This window comes from Magnolia sinica, chromosome 8 (genome assembly GCF_029962835.1).
Source record: "Magnolia sinica isolate HGM2019 chromosome 8, MsV1, whole genome shotgun sequence".
Lineage (NCBI taxonomy): Eukaryota > Viridiplantae > Streptophyta > Magnoliopsida > Magnoliales > Magnoliaceae > Magnolia > Magnolia sinica.
Window position 1 is genome coordinate 83,945,846 of NC_080580.1, and position 9,953 is coordinate 83,955,798.

The 9,953-nt window shown below is 37.1% G+C and overlaps 2 long non-coding RNA genes across 2 annotated transcripts; both read right to left on the reverse strand.

Annotated features, from left to right (window-relative positions):
- Positions 1–3,650: 3,650 nt before the first annotated feature.
- Positions 3,651–5,383, reverse strand: LOC131254101 (uncharacterized). Its single transcript, XR_009175496.1, has 4 exons — positions 5,025–5,383; positions 4,556–4,704; positions 4,007–4,085; positions 3,651–3,780 (listed from the first exon to the last, which is right to left on the reverse strand). It is a non-coding gene; the product is annotated as an uncharacterized LOC131254101 (long non-coding RNA).
- Positions 5,384–6,263: 880 nt separating this feature from the next.
- LOC131254102 (uncharacterized) lies at positions 6,264–8,203 on the reverse strand. Its single transcript, XR_009175497.1, has 2 exons — positions 8,073–8,203; positions 6,264–6,413 (listed from the first exon to the last, which is right to left on the reverse strand). It is a non-coding gene; the product is annotated as an uncharacterized LOC131254102 (long non-coding RNA).
- Between the last annotated feature and the right edge of the window lie 1,750 nt (positions 8,204–9,953).

Genomic DNA, 9,953 nt, shown 5'->3' on the forward strand with positions numbered 1-9,953 from the left:
GGTTATAGGTTATGGTTTTGGTTTAGGTTATAGGTTTTGATTTAGGTTATAGGTTATAGGTTTATGTTAAGGTTTAGGTTTAGGTTAAAGGTTTTGGGATTTGAGAATGAGTTCACGTCTAGGCTATAGGTTTTGGTTTCGGTTTTGGTTTAGGTTATAGGTTTTGGTTTAAGTTATAGGTTTTGGGATTTGAGAATGGGTTCGGGCTTATAGGTTTTGGTTTAGGTTATATGTTTATGTTTAGGCTATAGCTTTCGTTTTGGTTTAGGTTTAGGTTATAGGTTTTAGTTTAAGTTATAGGTTATATGTTTTGATTTAGGTTATAGGTTATAGGTTTAGGTTTTAGGTTTTGGTTGTGGTTTTGATTTAGGTTATAGGTTATAGGTTTAGGTTAAGGTTTTAGGGAAAGGTAATAGATTTTTATTTAGATTATAGGTTATAGGTTTAGGTTTTAGGTTTAGGTTTAGGTTTTGATTTATATTATAGGTTATAGGTTTAGGTTTAGGTTATAAGTTTTGAGATTTGAGAATGGGTTCGGGCTTAGGTTATAGGTTTTGGTTTTGGTTTTGGTTATAGGTTTTGGGATTTGAGAATGGGTTCGGGTTTAGGTTATAAGTTTTGGTTTTGGTTTAGGTTTACTTTATATGTTTTTGGATTTGAGGATGGGTTATGGTTTAGGTTTAGGAAATCGGGTTCAGGTTCGGGATTGGGTTTAAGTTTGGGTTTTCAAGTTTAGGTTTAGGTTTAGGTTAGGGAGTTGAGATTAGGATTAGGTGTAGGTTTTGCTTTAGGGAATTGAGTTTAGGTTATAAGTATAGGTTTTAGTTTAGGTTATAGGTTTTGGGATTTGATAATGGGTTCAGGTTTAGGTTATAGGTTTTGGATTTGAGAATGGGTTTAGGTAATAGGTTTTGGGATTTGGGAATAGTTTTAGGTTATAAGTATAGGTTTAGGTTAGGTTATAGGTTAAGGTTTAGGGATTTGAGTTTAGGCTATAGGTTTAGGTTTAGGTCTAGGTTGAGGTTTAGGGAATTGAGTTTAGGCTATAGGTTTAGGTTTAGGTTTAGGTTTAGGTAATAGGTTTTAGGATTTGAGAATAGTTTTAGGTTATAAGTATAGGTTTAGGTTAGGTTATAGGTTAAGGTTTAGGGATTTGAGTTTAGGTTTAGGTTTAGGATTAGGTCTAGGTTGAGGTTTAGGGAATTGAGTTTAGGTTATAGGTTTAGGTTTAGGTTTAGGTTGAGGTTTAGGGAATTGAGTTTAGGCTATAGGTTTAGGTTTAGGTTTAGGTTTAGGTTGAGGTTTATGTTATATAGGTTTAGGTTATAGGTTTAGGTTTAGGTTTAGGTTTAGGTAATAGGTTTTGGGATTTGGGAATAGTTTTAGGTTATAAGTATAGGTTTAGGTTAGGTTATAGGTTAAGGTTTTGGGATTTGAGTTTAGGCTATAGGTTTAGGTTTAGGTCTAGGTTTAGGTTATAGGTTAAGGTTTAGGGATTTGAGTTTAGGCTATAGGTTTAGGATTAGGTCTAGGTTGAGGTTTAAGGAATTGAGTTTAGGTTATAGGTTTAGGTTTAGGTTTAGGTTGAGGTTTAGGGAATTGAGTTTAGGTTATAGGTTTAGGTTTAGGTTTAGGTTTAGGTAATAGGTTTTGGGATTTGGGAATAGTTTTAGGTTATAAGTATAGGTTTAGGTTAGGTTATAGGTTAAGGTTTTGGGATTTGAGTTTAGGTTATAGGTTTAGGATTAGGTCTAGGTTGAGGATTAGGGAATTGAGTTTAGGTTATAGGTTTAGGTTTAGGTTTAGGTTGAGGTTTGGGTTTTGGGATTTAAGAATGGGTTCGGGTTTAGGTTATAGGTTTTGGTTTTGGTTTAGGTTATAGGTCTTGGGATTTGATAATGGGTTCAGGTTTAGGTTATAGGTTTTGGATTTGGGAATGGGTTTAGGTAATAGGTTTTAGGATTTGGGAATAGTTTTAGGTTTTAAGTATAAGTTTAGGTTAGGTTATAGGTTAAGGTTTAGGGATTTGAGTTTAGGCTATAGGTTTAGGATTAGGTCTAGGTTGAGGTTATAGGTTTAAGTTAAGGTTGAGGTTTTGGGTTATAGGTTAAGGTTTTAGGTCATGGGTTTTGGTTTAGGTTATAGGTTATAGGTATAAGTTAAGGTTTAGGTTTAGGTTTAGGTTTAGGTTATAAGACATAGGTTTAGGGAATTGAGAATAGGTTAAGGTTTAGGTTTAGGAAATCGGATTTGGGTTCAGGATCGGGTTTATGTTTGGGTTTTCAAGTTTAGGTATAGGTTTAGGTTAGGGAGTTACGATTAGGATTAGGTGTAGGTTTAAGTTTAGGGAATTGAGAATACATTTAGGAAATAGGTTTAGGTTTAGGTTTTAGGTTTTAGGTTAAGGTTATATGTTCAGGTTTAGGTTATAGGTTTAAGTTAAGGTTGAGGTTTAGGTTATAGGTTAAGGTTTTAGGTCATGGGTTTTGGTTTAGGTTATAGGTTATAGGTATAAGTTAAGGTTTAGGTTTAGGTTTAGGTTTAGGTTTAGGTTATAAGACATAGGTTTAGGGAATTGAGAATAGGTTAAGGTTTAGGTTTAGGATATCGGGTTTGGGTTCAGGATGGGGTTTATGTTTAGGTTTTCAAGTTTAGGTATAGGTTTAGGTTAAGGAGTTAAGATTAGGATTAGGTGTAGGTTCAAGTTTAGGTTTTGGTTTAAGTTAAGGGTATGGTCCCTGCAAAGCAAATACAGATATAAATATGGCCATCCGACATAAATGCCAGGCCCCTCCAATGCTGTCTATAAAAAATGGACAGCTTCATCATGGTCATAATAGTGGTTCCCTCTTTCCAAGGAACCCCGCTCTTCCGAATAGCTCCGACGCACATCCGGGTTTGCTCCATTAATTTCGATCAAATACATAAACACGGCCTATCCAAATGGCCAGGCCCCTCCAATGCTGTCCATAGGAAATGGACAGCTTCATCATGGTCATAACGGCAGTTCCCACCTTCCAGGGACCCCCGCTCATCCGAATAGCTCCGACGCACATCCGGGTCTGCTCTATTAATTTCAAGCAAATTTCCATGTTTTCTCAAATTTTCCATTTCAATCTTTTTTGGCCCAAATCCATGTCAATGCATGAGAGTCATGCATAAACATGGATTTTAAGCAAAATACATGAGGAAAATTACAACATAGATATCATGCACACGATATCACATAATGTATTGTTTGATGAACTACACATGTGCATTCTTGACAAGACACATATTGTTGTCCATCTGCATTAACACCTACCCTTTGGTTGGTAAAACCCAAGTAATCAGCTCCCATCATGAATTCAAGCAGAGCATATTTGCATCCCACAACAACTAAAATAATAATAAAAATAAAATCAAGCACATACCTTCCATTAAAAAGGGCAACATGTGTAAGCGTGGATTAGCCAGATTGAATTGTGTAGTCCCCTGAAAATTCAAATTGATTCAGAATTAGTCGTTGATATCCTCATAAATATTGAGTTGTCTAGTATACAGTGTGTGCATTGATCAATGTTGAGTAGTATATAGGACAGTCCGAAAGCCGGCTGCCAAGAACTATTTGTCTGTATAAAGAAGAAAACAGTACATGCCAAGCCCCACCCAACAAATGACCCATAATAATACCTTTTGAATTACCCGGCACCCATACATCTAAAGGCTCCAAGGTTAAATGTGGCCAGCAAGCTGATTTGCTAGTTCTTTTCTCTGCTCAGGGCTTCCATGATCAAAAAACTGCAAAGACAAACAATAACCGAGCATTTTTATATCATAGGCGAACGAGTTCATACAACCAACATGAGAATGAATATAGAGACTACCAGATCACCAGCCTACAGCCTTTTAAAAAAAGATAAAGGAGGGCAGATGAGCAGGGGAAAAAGAATTGAAGGTATCTTTACGGGGAAAAGAAAAAAAAAATGGAAGGAAACCAATGATTGTTTTTCTAGAAAAATCATACCTTTTAAATAACATAATTGCCAAACACATCAGTCATCAATGTTGGAGCATGTGGGAGAACTTCTTCAAAAGCAGAATAACTACAAAGTGAATCAAGAATCAAAAGGAGCATAAATGACAACAACTAGCATATGGTAGCCACATCCACCATGAGACTTGGAAGTTTTACACAGCTGTAAAATCCTACAAGGAACAAACTCCTCATCTTGCCCCTAATCTATCTGAACATCCTCATTTCAACTATAATCATCCTAGATATTTATAGAGTTGTGTTATTTTTTTAAATGATGGAATTTTATTAATAATCCAAAAAGCCACACAAATACCTGCAGTTATAAACAAATTACTGTTGCAAGCTTACCTGGAGGAATCAGACCAACAACAATGTAAGGTTTCTCAAATTACTCGAAGCATGAGGAATCAGACCAGTCAGAGTGTTTCGTTGCAACGTCAACTCAACCAAATTCTTGAGATTCCATAATTCTGTAGGAATTGTACCTGAAATTTGATTTGTTAAAAAAATACAAAATTTTAAGCATAGTCAAATTACCCAAAGCAGGAGGAATTGGACCAATCAGAGAGAAGTTGAAGATCCTTTTCTTTCTCAAGTAGTGAAGCAACAAGGGAGCTTAATGCCTACAGAATATTTGCATTTTCTTCAATACCTCTACCATAAGAACATATGCATTTTCTGACAAACTGCAAAAAAGGTCTAGAAAAAATTATTGTTAAATCTGACAGGTTTTTCTAACCTTTTCTCAACATTTCAAAACAAGCGATGGACAGATGGTTATGAGCTTCTAATCAGCGCAATTTCGAGTCTTTAAGAACATCCAATGAAAATAATGTATCGAATCCATTGTGACTTACTTCTTGTGCTAAGCCTTTGTGCCTTCATCAGATTACCAAGGTTGCTATGAGCATCAACCTGCCAATAAGGGGAAGATCTGCAAATAGTAATTTCAATGCATCTACAACAAAAGAAGGAAACTAAATGATAAAACAAAACAAGGATTCACCAAGCGAGGGTTCAATGCAAGAGCCTGGTGACAACACCGGGCTGCCTCATTAAGCCTTCCTTTCCTCATATATGCACTAGCTAAATTTGACCACGCATCACAGAAATGGCGAAGCTGCAAATCATAAAGAATAAACAATATAAATATGCATATATATGTATAACAGAAAGCAGATAAGAAAGGCAGTCTTGTCCTCTAGTCAGTGATAAAGATCAACAAAAAAGGGAAACATCATAAAATGTCTCCTTACAATACTTAACACAGAGAAAATCATAATTAAAATAGTTGAATCAAGATAAGATCCAATAGATAAAAAGGAGGATCATAGATGCATTCTTTTGTTTCTAATTTGTGAAACAACAAACCAAACCACCCAACTCATAAGAGAGAAGAGAAAATTGAGTCTTTTCCTCTAAATATCAACTAGGCTTGGTAATGGGCAGGCCTGGGGCTGGTTCAGCGTTGGATTTTGAAATAGACAGGCCAGGCCTATTCAAAATATCAATTTTGCCTAGCTCTGGCCCACCCCATTACCAGCCATAATGTCAATGTTCTCTAAGTAGCATGCTAATGTTTGTTTGGATCTGCCTATTTTTGATCTCATACCTTAAAATGATATGAGAAAAGGTATGTACAACTTGAATAAACAGATAGGTCACAGTGGCCCCCACAGATCTGCCCGTATGTTGTCAGCTGGGGTAGGACGCATTCCGCGTCCATTCCCTGAATACTCCCTTATGGAGAAATCTCAACCCTTCCATTTGGCCTACAAATGGCCTTTCCATGCTGGGCCTATCAGCTCAAAGTATCATTTCCCCTGCACATGTTTCAGCCATATCCTAAGGTCCAGGATCATATATTTCATCTGTATAGTTAGTAATCCGATTCCGGACCCAAGATCCACTGGGCCATTCCTACAATTTGTTGTCATTGGGAAATTCAACAATAAAGAGGCCAAAAGTTGAACGGTTTCAATCCTTCAATGCTGGAGAGTTTTGGGACGTATAATCTGAGACTGGGCCCCTGGAGGTGGAAATGGATTGCATCCAGCCCCTGCCTAGATAAACTTAGTCCAGGCAGGGGCTCTGTGGAGCCCACTGTGATGTATGGGTTTATACCACTCCGTCCATCCATTTTGCCAGATCATTTTACGGTCTATCCAATATTCAAACATTATGTGAATGTTTCCTAATTTGATCCTAATCCAATACACTCGGTGCATCCAAATGGAGCATCATGGAAGTAATGAAATTTGTCTCAAATTCCTTACCAGTGGGTGGCAAAATATTCTTCACAAAGAAGAAAATGGCCTTCTCATGGGTCAGATTCATACTCTTTCGAATCACCTAAACAAATTGCCCCACAGTTAAGTCAGCAGGAACAAGATACCTGCACTCAAAAAATAGCATGTGCAATAAATCAGGCCTCAAGAATGGCTAAAGGAAACATCCAACCAAAAACAAAATGTAGTGTGTTAGATATCTCCCGCTAGTTAGATGAGCAGACAGACGGTGTGGTGTGTGTGAGTGATCCAGGGTTCAATCCAATGCCTTTTTTTAAAAGAGGAAACAACAATTTATTATAAAGCCCACAAAGCGAGAAAAGAATACACATAACTAGCACATGGGATGGGCCATATACCATATCCTGTGGCCAACTGGACAATGTAATCCTTAGATTGAAGGATTTTGAAGGGTGAAAATGGGAAGTCAAATTAACTTCAGTTGACTTCTGATAACCATCCACTTTCTTCCCCAAAACTCCAATGAAATGATTTTGGGACATGGCCCATCCAAGGTAGAGACTAGAGAACCCACCCAATGATAGGTTTAGATTAGGTAAACGTTGTAACATGAACAAAAAACAAGTCACATTATGGGAAAGAAATTGACAAATTCCATTCGCTAATTCTATTATAAGATGATTATAAGAGTAAACACTATGCCATGTTTTGTAATATGACAACTTGCACATTTTTTCTCTCAAAATAATGGTCAGTGTAGCTGCTGCAGCTGTCGAAGTTCTATACTACTGTGTCAAAAAAGAGAGACCAACTAGACTGAGAGCATTCATCATTCATGGTTGAGACACATGTTAATGCAAAACTTTAAAAGCATATTAGACAGTAGGAAAGGCCATGTGTGTTAGCAGAAAACTACTCAGGTTATAACACTGTTACTAGACCATTACAAACATGTAGGTACACAGATATTTTCCCCTAGGATGGGACTCGCATGATGAATAGACCAGGAGACAAAAGGCTGGCTTCTCTAAGCAATAGGTGGTTCTCTATGGCACCTTTCTACTAACTAGACCCACCAGCCTTTAAAAAAACTCATCATTGATAGATAGAGCATTTCACCTAATACATGCATTGCAGATTGACACAACTTTTTTTTTTTTTGGAGCAAGCAACAAAAGCAACTAAATCAAAGAAAAGATTAGGGAAAAGAAGTCCTAATCCAAAGGGCTGATTGGCGGATTCCTTTAGAGGCTAGGCCCACTACCAAATCATTAGAACCTTTACTTGCAATATTAAACAAGTGGCAATAGAAACATACAAGTGGCAATAGAAACATACAAGTGGCAATAGAAACCTGTATACAAGTGACAATAGAAACATACATGCTTCAACAACAAAATAAAATTAAAATTAAAATTAAAAACTTGAATCAAGATGACAAAAAACCTGAATCAACATGACAAAAAACTTGACATTTAAAAACCTGTCTTTCCAATGGACAAGAAACAAAGCATCTCTTGAAAAAACTGAGTTCTGTTGATTTGATTTGTCTTGACCTTCCATCTGAAATGCAGTGATGCCATTCTCATTACCAGCAAACTGCATATTGATTAGAGATTAGCTAGATTCCTTGCTACTTTCAATTGGTATTGTAATTTCAGCAAGTTTGATTAGAAGCATTCATGAATATAACCTCAACATTCTTTTCAAATGCAGATTGGGGCCTGCATATCAAATGTGAAGCTTGATATCTATAAAAGATCAGATTAAACAGACAAAACTAAGATTTCTAATTAACGATTAACCTCCATATAAGTCTGGAGAATTCCCTTCTCCATTCTGAATGGAACACGCAGAATGCTTGCATGATCTGTTCCAAGTACTTTCTCAAGATGTTGATTGCAAGTAGTACCGACTACATCAGGTAGTAGTCCAGTCAAAAAAAAAAAAAAAAAAAAAAAAATCATCATGAGAAAGGTAAAAACGAATGAGAATTAGAAATTAGAAGAGAAATCTCATGTTTCTGGCTTCTCCGGACAGGGTGAAACCAAAACCTGGAAATGGGTTGAGCGTTTTCCCTTCCAATGTCCTCAGCTGACAACATTCTCTTACACCCTCCCATTACGGATCAGTAGGAGCATCCCACGGCTGCAGCTTGGCGGCGGGGCCCACTAGGGGAACAGGATAACTACCATGTGCACTCTGCACAGGCTAGATTCCCCATCATATATAACAACCACACAGAAATTTTCAACTTCATCAAAAAATCACCATCCCCATCGAATCGAACGGGGAAAAATGGCTAAAAGTCAAAAAAATTATATAATAAGAAAAGGGAAAAAGAAAGGATATTCTAAAATAGAAAACCCTTGATTTGAAACAAGAAAAATCAGCTAAAACTCCGAATCGAGCTCTCGATGGGGCAAATGTTGGCGTCGATCGGTGGAGGTGGCGACGCTGGTGGAGCAGGGACGGTGGCTGCGGACGAAATTTGTGGTCACAGGGGCTGCGGCTGGTGGAGGAGACGAGGTGCTGACGAGGATAGGATGAAAGGGGTTTCGAAAACCCTAGCACATGGTGTGATCACATATCAACGAGGAGTTTGCAGCGAAAGGGGGTTTTGAAAACCCTAGCGAGAGAGAGAGGTTGGGAAACAGGGGGCGCGAGAGAGAGGGATTGGGTTTTAGGAGAGGCACAGGCGCGAGAGAGTGGGTTTTGGGAGGGGGGCAGGCGCGCGAGAGAGAGATTTGGGTCGCGCGCGGGATTTTTTTTTGGGGTTGACGGACGACACTTCTAAGTCCTTAATCTTAGCTCTTGTGGGGCCCACCGTGATTAATGTTATTTATCTACTCCGTCCATTCATTTTAAAAGACCATTTTAAGGGTTGATCCAAAAAATGGGTTAGATCGAAGCCGTAACCGGACCACATAAAATATTAACGATAGAAATTTATTTTTTATTATTTCTTATGGTGTGGTCCACTTAGACTTTTAATCTACCTACTTTTTGGGTTCATCCACTGACATTATATATCAGAATTTAAGGGCGGCTTAGATAAAATACATATATTCCAATGGGCCGCATGGAGCCCCTTAAGCACCATCAATCTCTAATAAGAAGGTGGTGGAATGTATGTTTTAGCTACGGATTAAGTAGATTTTAGCTACGGATTAAAACTGTAGCAAATTAGCTACGGTTTATATCCGTAGCTAAAAGCTTCTAAGGTCCGTAGCCTTTACTCGATTTTTTGGTAGTGTTTCTAAAGTAATGTTTACTAAAGCTAGATTATATGACATAGTAAAATCAACATCAACATCTACAATTTCATTTCTTATTCCAAAATCATATTCTCAATGTATACTGTCATATTCTCTACTTTCTTTTCTTACGCATATATTTAGGCCTTCTCATCCAAATTAATCTCAATGTATACTGTCTAGCAATATTTAAATATCCCTTCTCTATTCAGCTTTCTTTATATTAATTCATTCATATCCACTCATAATTGTCTCTTGATTTTTTCATTTAAACCTTCAGGTAGTGCATATGCACTAATAATATTGATTATCTTATTTCCTAAAAAAAGGCTTTGTTAATAAAATCATATTGCTTACTCTTCCAATATCTATAAGTATCTTATTTCATTTTTATTATTGTCTTTTCCTATATATCAAAAATAATTTCCA